The sequence below is a fragment of the Grammomys surdaster genome, unplaced genomic scaffold (assembly GCF_004785775.1).
Source record: "Grammomys surdaster isolate TR1022 unplaced genomic scaffold, NIH_TR_1.0 126531, whole genome shotgun sequence".
Taxonomy (NCBI): domain Eukaryota; kingdom Metazoa; phylum Chordata; class Mammalia; order Rodentia; family Muridae; genus Grammomys; species Grammomys surdaster.
The window spans coordinates 5170410-5189252 of NW_021621323.1; positions in this window are offsets into that span (position 1 = coordinate 5170410).

Below are 18843 nucleotides of genomic sequence, written 5' to 3' on the forward strand. Positions count from 1 at the left end.
ATTGTGTGTGTGTGTGTGTGTGTGTGTGTGTGTGTGTCTGTCTGTCTGTCTGTGTCTGTGTGTCTGTATGTCTGTGTGTCTGTGTGTCTGTGTGTTTGTGTCTGTGTCTGTGTCTGTCTGTGTGTCTATATGTGTCTGTTTGTGTGTTCTACCTAGAAACATCTATCGGCTGAACTAAGTATTAAAATGGGAAGGAAACAGGAAACACTTCAACCCACTAAACAGGCAACCAACTATACCATAGCAATTCAAATGCTGTAGGGCTGAGAAATAGTGTAATTTCAAGTAGAGATGAGGATAAACCAATAAAAATATATACACAAAAATGTGTGCTGGATAAAAAAAACTCTACAAAAGCAATTTCGTAATTTTCAAAGTAACTGAAGATACTTCATTAGAAAACAACTTTTAGAAATACTGACTGACTCAAAATCATCAGGGTCTGTGTCATTTAAAGATTATCTGATGCATGTTTATTGGTTTGCCCATAAAATTTATCAGTGGCCCCGTAAATCTTATCACATTAATTTTTTATATAGATGCATAATGTGAGGGGCTCAATAGACTAGTTTTAGTTTCCTGGTTGGTGAACATTAAGAAACAATGACACTCAGGTGTATCTGACTAGATGGATGACTCATAGTTTGTAGACAGGAAATATAGCTACATTCTCAAATGATGATAATGCTATATCTGCCTCTTTTTTAAAGAGTCACTAACCAAGAAAGTCTAACAAGTCACTGAAGTAGACATTAGAGAGATTTGACCAAGGTTCAAAAGTGTCATTAGAGAAACCTACAACCTTAGTCATTGGGTTAGAACAGAGAGTACAGGGAACTAAAATTATGTCCTTCTGTTTATACACCTCAGAACCTTACATTTGTGAAGCTGGCCAAAGGCTGCATCAAATTTTTCCAAAGAGGTATCTTCAAAGGCTAGACAGTACTTCCATGGAAACGGTTTCTCCAAAGGATAATTCCTAGTCAACCTCACAAAAGAAAATGGGGGTGGAGATTTCATAAGCCCAGTCATGGATGTAATGATCTAAAAAATTCACATCCCAGAATAATACAGAGAACATGACAAAGAGGTCTTAAAGCGAACATGTTTGAAGTAGTCAAATAGAGAACAATAGAAATAAATACCTATCCAAGATTAAGACAATGCAGAAAAAAAAAAGCAATGTTTAATTAGGAACAAAAGTAAACTCTGGAAATGAAAATAAGCAATTAAAATTAAGAAAAACACTTTAATTGAAGTTAGATAGCTAGCTAGATACAAAAGAAAGAATTTGAGAAATGGGAGAAAGGTTTGCAAACGTCATTTTAAGTGCAGCACATATTAACAGAGAAAGAAGATGAGAAAGGAAGTGGATATATGGAGTGGAACAGAGATGTCCCAAGAGTGCTCCATTTGAACTTCCAGGAAGAAGCAACAGGGAGAAGGAAACAAGAAATGTCCAGGATGATAATTGCTAAATTAGAATATTAGAAATAACTCTCAAGTCTTTGAGTTCTTGGTAAAACTCTTCAAAAACAGAAAGAAAGAAGAAAAGAAGGAAAGAAAGAGAGAGAGAGAGAGAGAGAGAGAGAGAGAGAGGAAGGAAGGGAAAGAAAAAGAAAGAAAGAAAGAAAGAAAGAAAGAAAGGAAGAAAGAAAGAAAGGAAGAAAGAAAGAAAGGAAGGAAGGAAGGAAGGAAGGAAGGAAGGAAGGAAAGGAAGGAAGGAAGGAAGGAAGAAAGAAAAGAAAAAAAGAAAGAAAGAAAGAAAGAAAGAAAGAAAGAAAGAAAGAAAGAAAGAAAGAGAAATTCAGAGTCTGTCTAGTGGCTGGGGAGGTGGTACCGTGGGAGGGAGGCCAGAAAGACATGGATAATAGAAGAAAGTGAACTTGTATACACAGGAGAATGACACGGATCTAATAGCCTCACATGGAAAATCTTAATCCAGTAATATACAAAACTCTACTAACAACAGTGATAATTTAAAAGTATATTTTTGAATTATAGATCCTTTAACTTTTAGCTAAGTTACATAAATTAACCCCTTACATAGGGTCAATTTCAGATTCTACAAAGTTTTCTGAGAGATGATGGACAAGCCATGACAAAAGCAGCTAAAGTGGAATATGCACAAGCTGTTAAATTTGACACTTGTCAAGCTAAGTTTTTAAAAGAGAATAAATCTCAAGACAAAAAGATATCCTTGGAATGAACACAGTGAAAAATAGAATAATTGAATTAACACTCCATTCTATAGAACTATGTACTTGTTACTACATGGTAAAGCACTTGTTAGTATTGAATAAATATCAAGAAAAATTAGACACAGTCCATTTGCCTTATTTTGGTGATATTAAGAAATTGTTGATATAATGAATTTATTCAAAAATAAGAACACAAAAATGTCATCAGTGATTAAAAGTGAGATTTTATAATAAATATTGAATTATACACATATACACATATACATATATAAACACATATATAGATGTTTATTTATTTTTTATTCTCCTTTCTAGTTTTTTAATTAATTTTTTATTGCATATTTTATTTACATTTCAGATGTTATCTCCTTTTCCCATTTCCCCCATACCAAGAAACTCCCTATCCCATCCCCACTTCTTCTGCTTCTGCGAGGATGTGCCTCCACCCACCAACCCACTCCCACCTTCCCGCCCTCAAATTCCCCCACACTGGGGCATACAGCCTTCACAGGACCAAGGATATCCTCTCCCACCTGTGCCCAACAAGGTCATCCTCCCCAACATATACAGCTGGAGCCATGGGTCCCTCCCTATGTGATCCCAGGCTAGTGGGAAAACATGTTTATAAATAGATATTTAAAATGATTCCCTCATTTTTTCTTATTATGAGAATAAGGAGCCTCATATCCAAAACCACATACACACTTTTAAGAATGTGCTAAGAGTCTTGCGTTTGAAGTTTAGAGAGTTTTTAACCTCATTTTGGAAAAGTGCAAGCAATGCAGCACCTTGTCCAATTAGCTTGTAAGAACCTGACGTCATCACATCACCACAAAAGCAATGAACAGAGGCTACTAATTACCAGGCACACTCACACCATCAGATTTGCTCACAGCAACATCTTCCAGATATGAAAAGGAACTGAAATACTTACTAAAATAAATTCTGTATAACTAAAACCAAATTCTACTTGATGAATTATAATAGGTTAAAGCAAGGATTTTGTTTTTCTTTTTCATACTCTAAGACATGCAGTTACATTGTGTTCAAATTATTGTTTTGGTTAGCCTTCCTGAAATACTAATTTTTAAATTGATGATTATGTTATATTTATTTCATACTTGAAATACTTGATTTTTATATTATACACAATAGAATTTATACATAATATACACATGCATAAACAAGCATATATTGTGGGTGGAAGCTTACATGATGCAATATGCAATCGAAAAAGATTGCTAATGTCTTCTTCTTCCTTTGTCTTTTTTGGTGTGTATGATGTGTGTGCATGTTCATGTTTGTGAGTACAGGCATACTCATGTCAAGGTACGTGTGGAAGTGAGAAGTCAACTTCACAGGATGCTTCTTACCTAATACTTCCTTGCAAGGAATCTCTGTTGTTGGCTCTGGTTACGCCAGTCTACTGGACAAGCTTCCAGGAATTCTCCTGCCTCTACTGCCTGTCACTGAATAGGATATGTAATATCATGCCCAGCTTCACATGAGTTCTCGATTCAAGCTTAGATCATCACACTTGCCCAGCAAGATCTTTTCAACTGAGCCATCTCCCATGTCCTATGCCTCCCAATGACTCCTTACTTTGCTTTTGTTGGGGCTTTTTTGTGTTCTTTTAGGTGTGTTCATGCTGTGTACCACAGATTTTGATATGTAGGAGGGCAGCTATGTCTTTTATTCTGGCATGGAGAGAGGAGGAAGAGCATGCCACCCTCCCCTCAGCTTGAGGTAAAGGAAATGGTTCTAGTCTGCTTCTATGCAAGAAGAAAAATCAAGTATTGACAGATGGACCAATTGGTTTTCACTAAGCAATGTTAGCATTCCGAAAGTGCAATTTTGCATTTCTATTTATTAAAAGGATTTTAGAAGGATCAGGAGTCTCCTGATGGACCGCAGGAGACAGTTGGGGGCACAGAAACACCTTATTCAGAGGCCACAGGAGAAGCCAAGCATGATGAGTCAGTAGGAGGAGTATCTACCATGGAGTCTAAGATACTTGCCTTCTAATCATGTTAGTATTGATTTTGTGCCCATTCATTAATAGCTTACGACCACAAAGGAATCACAATAAAGTATTCACAATGATACTCAGGTTATAAGATTGTGATCAGGGCTACAGAAGTCAGCAGGAAAAAAATATCTATCATTCTGAGACTTAGACACTGAGTTTATAAAGAACAAATACTCTCAGAGACACACTGACTAGAGGACTTGACTTTTCCTGCCTTCATCATGAACACTGAACAAATGTGAATTAAGACCTGAAATAAAGAATGATGTGTCTCAATATTCAAGAATATCTTTCTCCCCCCTCCTTCCCTCTCCTCCCATCTCTCCCTTCCTCCTTCCCTTTCTCCCTTCCTCTCTCCCTTTCTCCCTTCCTCTCTTCCTCTATCTCTCCTTCTGTATATTTGCATGTTTGTGTCTCCCCCTTCTCTCCCTCTCTCCTTCCCTCCCTTCCTCTTTGTCTACATCCCTCTCTTCCTTGGTCCCTTACTCTCCTCCCCCCCATGTCTGTGTGTATATTTGGGTATGTGTATCTGTCTCCCTTCCTTCTTCCCCTCCTCTTCCTGATTTCTATATTTTTAAACATGCAGGTTTTCAGAGGTATAATTGGCATGTAATAAGTAGCACACACTAAAGGACATAACCTGATGATTTCTGAACTAACACTAAAGTGTCCAGCACTCACAAAAGTTCACTCACCCACAATCACATTTCCTCGTTTCTGCTCCTCTCAGCCATCCTCAAGACCAGGCAAGCACTGGTTTGCTTCTTGTCACCATAGATTATCTGATGCTCTTTAAATTTTATGTGAGCAGAATTTTTAGTACAGACTTGTAAATTTTATGGATATTTACTCATACTTATTTTGAGATTCATGCATGCCATTGTTCGCTCCTTTTCATCACCAAGTAATAGTCTATTGTTATGAATACGGCATGATCTGACCACTGACTCTGGTGTTTCCAGGATGTAAGACGGTACTCATAGAGCTGCTGTTATGTATAACACACTGGTACTCTGTATGGATGTGCGTATTCATTTAAGATGGTGTGAAAAGGATGGTAGTAAATTAACAGAAGCTGTGAACATGCCTTATATTGTAAGAAATGAAGAACTGGTTCATAAATTAATTGTGCCATGGATAGTCCAGTCAATAGTTTGTGCCATTTCTCAGGGCTCCATCTCTTTCTTAGAAAACACTAATGTGACTCTTTTGTTAGCTTCTGGACTTTGCCTTCGAGCAATTTGTCACTTCACTTTGCATTTCTTTTTCTGCTGTTGATATTAAGTATCTTGGTCTATACTCACTTGTCATTTGTTTATTTTCTTGGATAAAGTATTTATTCAAAGCTTTCACTTGTTCTTCTCTGGATAGTTTCACTGGAAACTGTTCAACTATTACACTCTTCATGTGCCCTTATCCAATATTCTTCATTCAATATTCATACTCTTTATGTTAAGCATTCTTAATGTACCCATATTCAAATCCTTTCTTGTACATGCCAATAGCAAATCTTATCCCACAGGCTAAGCTACGTCTCCCCTCTGCTTAGCAGAGACTTTCTAGAGTTTCCTCAGTCAACGAGGTCTAATTTATTCATGCTTTTTTCTTAAGGACTAGGAGTTTCACATTACCTCTAATATAGCTGCCAAATTCAAATTCACATAGTTTTCTCTTATGTTTTCCACTAGGATACTGTTAGTCTTGTGGTTTACATTTAATCTGTGACCCACAATGAGTTTTATATATGTATGCTGACTTATAGAGGAGGAGGCAGATTTTTCATATCATTTTTTAAAAAAAATTAACCTTTCCCTATAGACATACTTTTGTCATTTTTGTAAATATTGATCAACATGCGTACAGGTTTTCATGCGTTTCCAGTGACCCCAATGTCAGTCTACACACAAACGGCCTACTGTCTTCATAACTATAGTGTTAAAGTAAGTCATTTACTTAGTTTCTCCGGTCCTTTGTATTTCCATATGAACTTTAGAATCAGCCTGCAAGGATATCACATAGCAGTTGTTCTGGGATTTGAATTACAACTGCATTGAATCTGTAGATAGTATGAGAAGCAATAGCTTGACAGTATTGAGTCTTTGACAGGGAGCATGGGCCTCTTCATTTCTCTCAGCCATACTTGATAGTTTGTGCTAAATAAATCAGCTCGGCACATAGTTGTCATGATATGTTTCAAATTTCGAATTGCCAATTGTTAATTGCTTGTACACAGAAACATAGTTGACTGGAATTTTCCATCGGATGACAGGATGTTACAGACCTCATGCTTTGGCTTATTAGCTCACCAATGCATCCAAGTGTATTTCCACACTGGCAGTGATACCTATGAATCAAAGCCATTCTCTGTCATCGTGTCTATTCATATGCATTTCTTTTATCTAACTTGTTGACTAGAGCCTCCATGGCAAATACTAAGTATGGTTATGAGCAGAGAGCCTTAAAAATAAAACCCCTTTGACTTCTTCATTAATCTTAGATACAGATTTTCTTAAGTATTAAAATTGAAATTTTTAATTTTTAGTCTTAATTTGGTAACATTTTGAATTTTAGCCACTGCTTCTCCAACATATATTGAGATTATGTATGTATATGTACGGTGTGTATGTGTGTGTGTGTGTGTGTGTGTGTGTGTGTGATGTGTGTGTTCATTAGGGTTAATTATACTAACGTCAACTGTTGGGCTAAATTTATTACAGTTTTTTTTTTTTATTTTTGCACAGGGGACCTATGTTAGAAGGCCACAGGGCAACTTGAGAGAAGCATGTGAGTCCCAGGATTGAACTTAGGTTATTACGCTTTGCTGAATTAATTTTGTATTTACAGGATAAACCCTAATAGACTGTTATTCATTGTCCTTTTGTACGTTGCCTATTTCATTTCCTGGCATTTAAGTGAGAAATGTGGCATCTGACAAGGCATTTTGTAGAGGAGGTATCTTAGTCACACCAGCCTCTTAGAATGCAATGGGAGACATTGTTTCTCTTTTAGTTTTCTGAAAGGAGATGTTTATGATTAATATCATCTTTTCCTTCACTGCTTAAATTCATCACTGGGAACCTTTTGGCCTAGAGCTCTCCTTACTCAAAGATGTTTCACTTAAACTGCAAGTTGTTGATTGCATTTGGAGAGAGGGGCACTTGTTAGACCTCTTTTTTTTTACAGTGAGCCTTGAAAGTGTGCATATTTCCATTCCATTCCATTCAGTTCTAGAATACAGAAGAAATTCATCCCTTTGGTTCCTCTTACTCAGTAAACACTGAATCTGTGGCATTGGTACTCCCATAGGCACCACTATCACATCCTGACTTACATGACTTACATGACATAAGTAATTTACTTAACTTACATGGTGCCTTCTTCCTATAGCTTAACTGGACCTTCTGAGATTTAACACATCTCCGAAGCTAGAATTTGGTTTACTTTCTCTGATGTTACTTCGTATTCTGTTTCATTCCTTTCTCTTCTGATTGTATTTATCTTTTTTTTGCCAATATTGAGTTCTAGTTGATCTTTCTTTACTACTTTTTCTTTCTTCACAATGCTGGGGTATATTCTGGCATCTGGCTATGGTTTTCCACACACTGGGCAAGTGTTCATACCACGGACATACATCCTAGCCAATCCTGCTACTGTTAAAACCAGAAGCAAGGTTGCTTGTTTCCTTTATTTTTTAAGATAATCATTTTGTTCTATGACTTTTCTTCTGCTACACTGTGTTGCAAATACATCTCCATGTTTGTCTTTTAACTTTCGTGCTACTCAAGTGTTCCAGAATCCATCTTGATCAACATTATTTAGAACACTTTATATAATTTTCATAATTTCAGGATTTTGCAGGTATCTTTGCAGCATTGATTTTCTTTCAGTTCTATTCTGACAAAGGAAGATATTTTAGAGTTACTTAAATAAATTCTGTTAATTCTTATGACCCGGATATAACCTACTTTGATAGTTAATGTTGTCAACTTGATAGAATCTAAAAGCACTATACATACTTCTGAGTATTCCTATGAGGGAGTTTCTAGATTGAGGTATGTCTCCCTTTAGCTGCTTTGTGTGCTTTGTGTGCATTTGAGGAGCTGGAGTCTAACATTGAAGAAAGACAGAGAGGGCTGAGCACAGAACAGAAGCTCAAGACATCCTCTATTTATCCTAAGAGGCTTTGAGAAGTGTTCACTAATTTTGTGTTCAAGACTACTGTGAATTACAAGAATTTAGTCTGTTTTTTTTTTCCTGTCTGAGTAGTTCTTAATCTTTAATTATGACTGGGAGGGTTTAGAATATCCAGCTCTTTATAGGACACGATCAGTGTTTACACATTTTGTTGAACTTATTATTATAACAGTTCCAGCATTCCTTCACATGAGTTCTGACATCTGTGTCATTTCTGGGGCAGTTACTATTGATTGATAGCAACTTTGATGGAGAATGTATTTTCCTGCGATTTTTTTCACGTCTAGAAGTTGTTATTAGAAACCACACACCGAGACTTTTGCTGTTGGGGTAATTGATACATTTCTATTCCCAACAATATACTCAAACTTTGTTTTAGGATGTTGTTAAATCACGTGGAAATAATGTGATCCTTCCCAGCCTCGCCTTTAAGCTTACTTAAGCTACAAAAGACAGAGTTTCGGAACGAGGCTCTTAAGGATCAAAGCATCTCACGCATTTCTGAAGCTTGACCATACCTCAGAGACACTGAGAGTTTTACACATTTTGTCCCCCTCCTGCCAGATCTCCTGGGTTGCATTTTTTTCTGTGTAAATATCTTTCTTTTGACACTGTAGTTAAGAAATCTGAGCTGGTTCTCTGACTTCCCCTTCCACCTGTCCTATGCATTGGCTCTTCCTGAGGTTTCCGCACTGGTCTGTGACCTGGAAGCCTAATTTTACTATAAAGTCCAATCAGTGGGCCCCCTCAACTGCTCCTTTTTACTCAGAAAACACTGTCCTCTGATAGCTGATGTCTAGTATCTGAACATCAGCTCTCTGCGTCACTTTTAGAGTTTCTAGTTCTGTCACATGTGGGGCTGAGTCTGCTTCTCTGGAGTCTATTTCTGGCACTTTCCTTTAGAAATCTTTTTCAGTGCTGTAAAACTGATATTTGAATCTGGTTTCTTCAAGCACCATTTGGACCCATCTAGAAAAATTAAGCTGGTGAAAAAGATAGGAATTTACTTCTTTCCTATGTTCAAAATTTTATATAGAAATGTGCAATCATACTCTAGTAAATGTGTTAAAGAATATGAATATTTAAAACAAAAACCTCCAAATAATGTGGTTACTGGGTGGTTAAAGTTCACAGTTAAACATAAAAGATGTAATTTATATGAATTTCAAAAAAGAATTGACCTTTTATTTCTTGATTGATCTCAATTATTTTAACCAACATACAAATTCAAGTAGGTGAAAGATAAGCACTAATGTGGCCTAATCATTTGTTTTATAAACAAGGAAAATAGACTCATTAAAAGCCTAGTGATTTTTCCAACATGCCACATATGATCACTGAAGGGTTCTGATGCTCAGCACAATGTTCTGTCTACTCTCATGTACTTATTATACACTGGTGAGCTGCCTGTGAACCTGGGTAGCATAGGGTACTCAGAGGCAGAGGCAGACATCCTCAGACACCAGCCTTTTAAGAAGCAGAGCTAGAAAAAAAAAGAGTCAGACAACAGCCCTGAAGGAACAAGAGGAAGGAAGATGCCAATTTTCCTCCCCACGAGCATAGGAAAATAATTTGTGCCAACAAAAATGTCAGGGAGATTGAAATTACCTATCATTTGGAGACAGTCAAAATAGCTTTAGAAACCAATCCTTTTTCCTTCTCTCTTTCTCTCTCTCTCTCGCCCCCTCCCCCCCCCCCCCCCCCCCCCCCCCTCTCCCTCTCCCTCTCCCTCCCTCTCCCTCTCTCTCTCTCTCTCTCTCTCTCTCTCTCTCTCTCTCTCTCTCTCTCTCTCTCTCCCTTTGTACTATAAATATCAATATCAGAAATTTAAAAAGGGAAAAGACAAGGTTCTACATCTATTAGTACTTCTAAAAGTTAACATTTTTTTCATATTCACTGAAAGGACCCTGGAGTTTATTAAAACATGTTTTTCTTTGTGAAGTAAAATTCAGTTCTTTGTGTCATGATTGTTCGCAATGCCTGGTTCACCTGGGTTTTGCCATTCAGATATGAAAATGTCACTTCTTTTTGTATTTCTTTGAATATTTCAGACAGAGGAAATAAAATACTCACAACAGAGAATAGGACTCTGTGCTGCCCTTTGGATACTTTGAGATCGTTTACCATCATCTATGTGAAATGTTGTTTTCAAACTATGACTTGGTATATTCTGATCAAAAACTTTCTGTGGCATAAGACAGTGGTAGTGGTTGCTATTCTTACCCCTTCTCTGGATGTCTGGCAAATGATGTCAACCTTGGACAATTTCTGATTGCACACTGGGGTTTCTCAACAGAAAAATGTCTCAGAAATCTCAAATAAGGAAATGCTGTATTAATTGCTTATCCCTTGAATACTTTCAAAATATCTGGAGTGGTGAATTAGGATAACAGCAAAGAAATTATTCATGTATGTAGTTCATATACATAATTCATTGGCAAGAAGAATTTGTTATGGTTGATAAAAATTAATAAAGGCAAGACAATGTAGAGTAAGTCAGCACACATCTTCCACACAGAGTTGCTTATGGCACACATCTTGCAAGTAGGGACAACATATATCTGACTGTTCTTAAACTGCCCCAATAAATCTTTGATTAAGAAAACCCTACCGCAGTAGTTGACTAATGACATGTTTTTCAGAAGCATTGTAAGAAATAAATTATAAACAGCATATCAGCTCTTCAATAGCCTGAAAGGAAAGATATTTAAAATTTAAGTGAGAAAGATGGGGCATGCGAAGGAGTTGTTCTAAATGTACGATTTTCTCTTGGTACTAGAGAACCCGTCACTAAACAAAGGGAGGGAATCACGAGAAGATTTAGTCTGGAGTGCTCCTAGATCCAGAATTTTAGCCCTTTTAAGGCCTAGTCTGAATGTCAGATTCATGTATAGTGAATGTTTATAAACTTATAGGGGAACAATTCAATTCCAGTTCATTTCAAACATTGATCAAAAGTGGAGGCTTGATTCAAAGATGACTTTCTCTTCCTGTCCTCATGATCTGTAAAGGGAGATCAAAGCTCAGTAGACACAGCTGAACTAAGTGGGAACAACAGACTATCCCCAGGAGCAGATTGACAGCTGTATCCACCGCTATGAGCTCCTTTGCCCTTCAGACAGGCTGGCCTTTTGTGTCCCTTAGTGCTGGATCATGTGATGTCAAACTCAACATTTTAAAATTTTGCTTAAGTGAGTATTCGAGCACAGTGGATGAGAGGCGCACCAATGACTAACAAATCCAACTATGCCCACAATGTTGAGAGAAATGTTTTCTATACAGCTTCCATATACCTCTTAGACTTGGAAGCATCTAGTATAGGACACCATTTCTCACAAGACTGTTCATAAAGCCTGTGTGTCTGGCTTCCTGACCTTCCCCAATCAAATTGGAGGTCCTTGCACTCTCTATGTCATTGCTTATTGCAATGGCTGTTCTTCTTGAATGGCTTCCAGGAGCTGAACTATGTTCAGAAGTTGTTTGTTTGCTTGTTTGTTTTTTTGTTGTTGTTTTTTTGCTTGTTTTTTTGTTGCTTTCTTTTGTTTAATCTCATCATTATTAAGCCACATGTAGCAAGTCTTTGAGATATTTAAACTCAGGAACGATGAACCTGTTTTTCCCCAAACCTCAGTGCTCCTCAATGATTGTAATTATTTATTTGTTCAAAGTCCAAAAGAAAAGAAACAGTGAAACACAAAATCTTCTAAGCAGCCGTTCTTCATGCTACTTCCTTAGCAAGTAACTGCCTTTAAAATAAAGCAAAACAAATGGGTGTGTGTTTTTCTGAAGACTAGCTACAAAAGAATTTGAAAACATAGCCATAGTAATAAACAATAAAAAGTTTATATTGCATGGTTTGCAAAACAAGAAGGCAAAATAACATTACTTGCATATTATATTTACAGTGATTCTATATATCTTTGAAAGCAAGATAACACATCTTCTCTTTTCTCCCTGCATTTAATTAAATTTCAAAATTTTTTCTAAATGGTTTGAGTCACTTGGCGCTGCTGTGTATATTTCAAGCTCCATGCATAAATTCTTTACCAGATTTCCATTTGGGGAGGATTAACCATTTTGCAATCTAATTTCCTTTCAGCATTATGTCTCTGGTTCTTTGTCAATATTCAGGAGGAGAGAAAAATACTTGAAATCTCCAAGGGTCTAGCTCTTTCTATACAAATGAACTCTTGGGTTAATCTCTGTGATTACTTTTCTCTCCAGGCCTTGGAGACTTTGCATATGGACAATTTCTCCTCAAATAAACGCAGACTGAGCATTATCATCCCCCATGTGTTCTGCTTCTATTATACAGAGCTTGTGCCAGATTTCATCAGATAAATTCAAGTCTCTAGGCAGAGTTGTGGTCCAAGGGATTTTTGTCTTGGATGAGAATTTGGACTAATGATTTCAAACTCCAGCCTTGTTGCTTTTGAGTGCCTTGGCAATTAGTGTTGAAGTTCCCTTATCCTTCACGTGATGATTCTGGGATGCAGACTGGTGAAATTAAAATGATTTCAACACAAAACCTGGACCAAAATTCTTGAGACAAAATCTCCAGTCATCTTTTCATGTAACACTGCAGTTTCATATGTGTAACTAACTTCATTTAAAAATTAAAGCACTTTTAATCCATTGAAATATACCAATTTAACAAATATCTCTATATTTAAACAGTACTAAAATATATCTGGGGAGGTTTAACCATTATTCACACTATGATCCACAATATTATAGAGTAAGAATGAGTCTAGGAAACTTTAGTGTCTTTTGTTGCTGTTAGGTGGATGTCAGTAATGGCAAAAATGATTACCTGCTTGTACTTGATCTTCTTCGATAGTCTAGGAGTAAAACCGAATGACTACAACCTCTCTTCCTACATACAAAATCCCTTGAAGAACTTTGGGAATACTACCCCATGCTCAAATATTGAGATTGGCAAAGTGCACATCTGTGCCTCAAAGGAAAATCTGCCAAATGAAAGTGAAGCTTTGTTGTGCTGCTGTTCTTGTTTAGCCAGAAAAGAGAAGTGTCACTGGAAACCACAAGCATTGAAAACCAAGTGTGTGGCTGGTAAAGGAGCTTGCTACTCATCTTGAGGATCTGAGTTCCATCTCTGAAACCTACATCCCACATAGAAGAAGAGAATTGAGTCACAAACAAACACACACACACACACAGAGAGAGAGAGAGAGAGAGAGAGAGAGAGAGAGAGAGAGAGAGAGATACAGAGACAGAGACAGAGACAGAGACAGAGACCAAATAAGCAAGCTGTAATTAACAATGTAAAACAACCAAATTGAAAATCTATCAAAAGTAGAATCTGTTACGCTTAGAAATATCTTAGCCAATATGTTTAGCTTGGAGATCCTATTTTATACATGTACCAAGTAGCAAATATTCATAATATCAATAAAAATTAATCCTAAGTCCTCATTTAATTTTTGGCAGGTTGTTCCATTGATAATGATTAGTTTGGTTTTGAGTACATTGAAATATAATCTCAATGTTTAGGAAATTTCCTTATTATTTGCTAATAATCTACTAAATTCTATTACAGAAATCTGTATACGGTAACCCCAAATTTATTTATTTATTTATTTTTCATTCACACAGGGGTTAAAAACACAGAAAGGCAGGATGTGGGGAAGGGAATGACCCTGGAGTGTGGGTGTTCAGGGGGAATACAGATATCTTCAGAACCGGGTATCGGCTGGGTGAAGGTTCAGGGGACAAGTCACTGTGACTCTACCTATGACTCGCTTGTCCTTATCTAAGTTGTAACCCCAAATTTAATTTCATCCTTGTATCACATATGTACTATCCAGCTGAGAATTGGTGAGTCTTGTCATGTCATGTGGCGATGTGGGAAATAAGTGATCAAAAACTTTGGGTTGGATTTGAGTAGGCTGAAATTCTGACTGAAAGACAAGTAAATTATTTCTACCAGCCAGGTCAACCAAATTGCTCACAAGGTGATGTATTGAATACAATTATTATATACCATATACACAGTACACTATGTGTGTGTGTGTGTGCATGTGTAAGTATCTGTGCATGCATGAGTCTGTGTGTGTGTGTGTGTGTGTGTGTGTGTGTGTGTGTACTGCATAGAGGCACTGAAGGAAAGAAGGAAAAAGTAGAGGCTAAGAATCAGGCCCTCATAATCACACCAAGTATCTCAGCAGAGATATGACAGTGTGAGGAAAACTGTGTCATTATCGCATTTGTCATTCCAATAGGGACAATATCTTGTAAGTCCTACAGTGATATAAGACATGCTAGTAGCAGCCAAGGATGGCAGATATTACAATTAGACCTCCACATAAAACCAGATACACTGAATCTAATAGAAGAGGAAGTGGGAAAGAGCCTCAAATACGTGGGCACAGAAGAAAATTTCCTGAACAGAACACCAATGGCTTATGCCTTAAGATCAACAATAGACAAATGGGACCTGTTAAAATTGAAAAGCTTCTGCAAAGCAAAACACACTGTCAATAGGTCAAAACAGCAATCCACAGTTTGGGAAAAGGCCTTTACCAACCCTATATCCAATAGAGGTCTAATATCTAAAATGTACAAAGAACTCAAGACATTAGACTCCAGAGGACCAAATAATCCTATTAAAAATGGGATACAGACCTAAACAAAGAATTCTCAACTGAGGAAACTCAAATGTCTGAGAAGCATCTAAAGAAATGTTCAACATTCTTAGTCATCAGGGAAATGCAAATCAAAACAATCCTGAGATCCCTCCTCGCACCAGTCAGATTGGCTAAAACAAAAAACTCAGGTGATAGCAGATGCAGGCGAGGATGTGGAGAAAGGAACACTCCTCCATTGCTGGTGGGATTGTAAACTGGTACAATGACTCTGGAAATCTCTCAGGCAGTTCCTCAGAAAATTAGAAATAGTTCTACCTGAGGACCCAACTATACCACTTTTTTTGGCATATACTCAGAAGATGGTCCAACATACAACAAAGACATATGCTCCACTATGTTCATAGTAGCCTTAATTATAATAGCCAGAAGCTGGAAACAACCCAGATGTCACTCCACAGAGGAATGGATACAGAAAATGTGGTACATTTATACAATGGAGTACTACTCAGCTATTAAAAACAATGACTTCATGAAATTCTTAGGCAAATGGATGGAACTAGAAAATATCATCCTGAGTGAGGTAACCCAATCACAAAACAACACACATGGTATGTACTCACTGATAAGTGGATATTAGGAAAAAATCTGGAAATAGTCATGATACAAATTATATGAAAGTCAAGAAGAAGGAAGACCAAAGTGTGGATGCCTCAGTCCTACTTAGAAGAAGGAACAAAATAATCACAGGAGGTAAAGAATAGGATGGACATGGGAAGAAGAAAGAAGAGGGAGAAGAAAACACTAGAGTAGGATCAGATGTGGGAGGAAACAGAGAAGATGTACAGAGAGTCAAAAAATTGAACAGAGGTCTGTAGCAATGGGGGATGGGGAACTGCGGGTAGCCAACAGAAAGTCCCAGACACCAGGAAAGCAAGAGGCTCCCAGGACCCAACAGGGATGACATTAGCTGAAATACTCAACAAAGGGGAGAGAGAATCTGTAGAGACCATATCCAGAGGTTAGGCACAGCCCTCTAGTTGAGGGATGGGGCCACCCACCCTTCTCAATTAGTCACTTTTTCAGAAGGAAAAGGCAGAGTGCTGCAGAGGTGAGCAGCTCATGAATGAAGACTGGTGGCAGAAAGATGTATTGCATGTTCCCAGAACAGGCAAAGGTTCTTACTGGGGACCAGTAGAGACTGGAAATAGAGAGTAGAATGGGATTAGATTATGGTGATGCTTCAAAACCAATCCTCTGAGGATGCAAGACTGAAAATTAGGACTCTTACTGTGACTAAGAATGATTGTTTGAATTCTGCATGAGTCTCCACAACTGAAATTTGTCTGATAAATCTGACTCTTGTGTTAGCATAGGTAGGCGCTGGAGAGGAAAGAATAAGCAGTTTTGACCTATTTGAACTCAACTTGGGTAGACAAGAAAAAATCATTCTTGACTTTGCTTCTGTGACTGCTATGGTAACTGCAATAGTTAGGAAAAAAGCGTGTCAGTATCAGGGCAGAGAAGTGTTGGAGGAGGAAGCCATCGGCTTCTAGACAGTCATCAGGATATGCTCATGAGCAGCTGACAAAGAGTGACAGAGGATGAATAAACATTCCTTAGTGATGATGATATGCATTAGTTCTAGGTAACTAAGAAATCAGAGTCACAGATGAGGACTCCAGAGAAGCAGTAGTAACACATGACAATAGAGAGAAGAAGAGAGACCCCCACTACCCTGGAAAAGTCTCATGACTCAAGGGCCTACGGATCAAAACAAGTATCTGATATCTTAAAGAGAACATAAGGTTCAGAATGTATAAAGGATAGGTTACTGGTTCAAATACCCATAAGTAATTGATTATTATTATTATTATTATATTTATTAAATAAGAGGTAAATATGGATGCTATAGTAAATGTAACACAGAAATCATAAGTCGGTGGCAGGAGGAGAGAAGGCCGGTCTGTCTCATGCCTCCAACCCCACATACACACACTTCTTATTTAGAAATAAAAACAAAATATTGAGTCATTTTTATCTGCTCCACATTTTTTCAAAGCCTTGACAGTTCTGTCTGTTCTTCAATCAGTGGAATACACTGTAGCCTTGTTTTATGTTGCAGCCAGACTTAACATTCTCCTTAAGCCGTGTCAAGGTACATTGCACCTCAGGCCAAAGCAGAAAGGATTGTAGTATAATCAAACCTATTTCAAGAGACCTGGGACAGGGGTCACTCTTTCAAGTAGCATAGTTACAGAGACAGAAGAGAGGAACACTCAGCTATAGGTACTAGGAAGATGCTCCTCTTAACTTGCACCACATAGTAAATGACAAAATAGTCATCTAAAGGTAGTCAAAGGCAGTCAAAGATTAAATGTGAGAATTGGCATTGACAAACTTGAGAGCAGGCAATTCAGCCAATCAGGACATGTGTCAGCAAACAGAAGTTTGTTTAGTTCCTTTGGACTGGAGCTGCATGACCTAAATAAAATATAGTAAAATAAAACATGACCCAAATTACAGAGATTTATTATGCTACAGGTACCTAGGCTCATGCACAGAACTAAACTTTGAGGATGAGGGCTCATATATAGCGCTGATTTTTCTTGGTAAAGGAGCTATTGGCATAGTGTGTCATAGTTAGCTTCAGTTCCCAACTTGGCACAACCTGAGTTCCCTGGGACATAGGAACTTCACTTGAGGAGTTACCTAAAAAATATAGGCCAGTGACCATGTCTGTGGTCATCTTCTTAATTATTAATAGGTGGAGGAAGGCTTAGACTAGTGTAGGTGGTGACACTATCTCTAGGCAAGTGACAGTTACCTCTATAAGAATGATGTCTGAATGTGAGCCAGAGAGAGATCAAGTCAGTTAGCACCATTCTTTTATGGCCTCTACTTAAGTTCCTACCTTCAGTTTCCTGCTTGATGTAGAATGGTAACCTGTAAGCTGAAATAAATTATTTTCTCTCCAAGTTGTTTTGGTCACTGTTTTATCCAAGCAACAGAAACAAGCTAAAATAGTGGATTAAGGCTCCTGCTACCAAGACTGATGAAGTTTTATCCCCAGAACTAGTATGGTGGAAGAAGAGAACCAACTTGTACAACTTGTCATCTAACATACATGTATATGTCATGGTGCGCATGCGCGAGCCCATGTGCGCGCACACGCGCGCGAGCACACACACACACACACACACACACGTGCATAAGTGAATGTAATAACTTTTTAAAGTAAATGGTTCACACATTGCAACATATTCCACTACCTTCTAGGATGCTATTGAGTAACAGAAACTACGTCCAGGTAGGATAAAGTTTGTTAATCCCTCCACTCCTCCCTTTATATGCCCCATGATGTAGACAAGGTGTCTTTCCTCATGTCACTTCTAAAATAAACTGCATAATGGAGGAGGAAGTAATTCATGAGCCCTCCCACTCACACAGTCACAGGAGAGCTTGGAAAACAATATACTCCACTGTTGTCAATGGTAACCGAGAGGAAGTGAAAGGACACTTTCTGTTTTCCTGTAAACAACCCTTTCCTTCAAAAACATAATACAAAGTGAATGCATTAACATGTTGGTTTTCAAGGAAGACAAAATTTAAGATATCTAACCCAGAGTATTATCATGAGTTTTCAACAAAAATCCTTATTTCTAACTCATATTACATGAGAGAGTGTCTCATAGTTAAACATCAATACATGATTATATTGTGGCCATTGTCACCTGTGCTCCTGTTGTCAACCAAGGAAAGGCAAGGGTACACGAAGATAATGAATGCCCTGCTACAGGGAAATAAAAAGTAA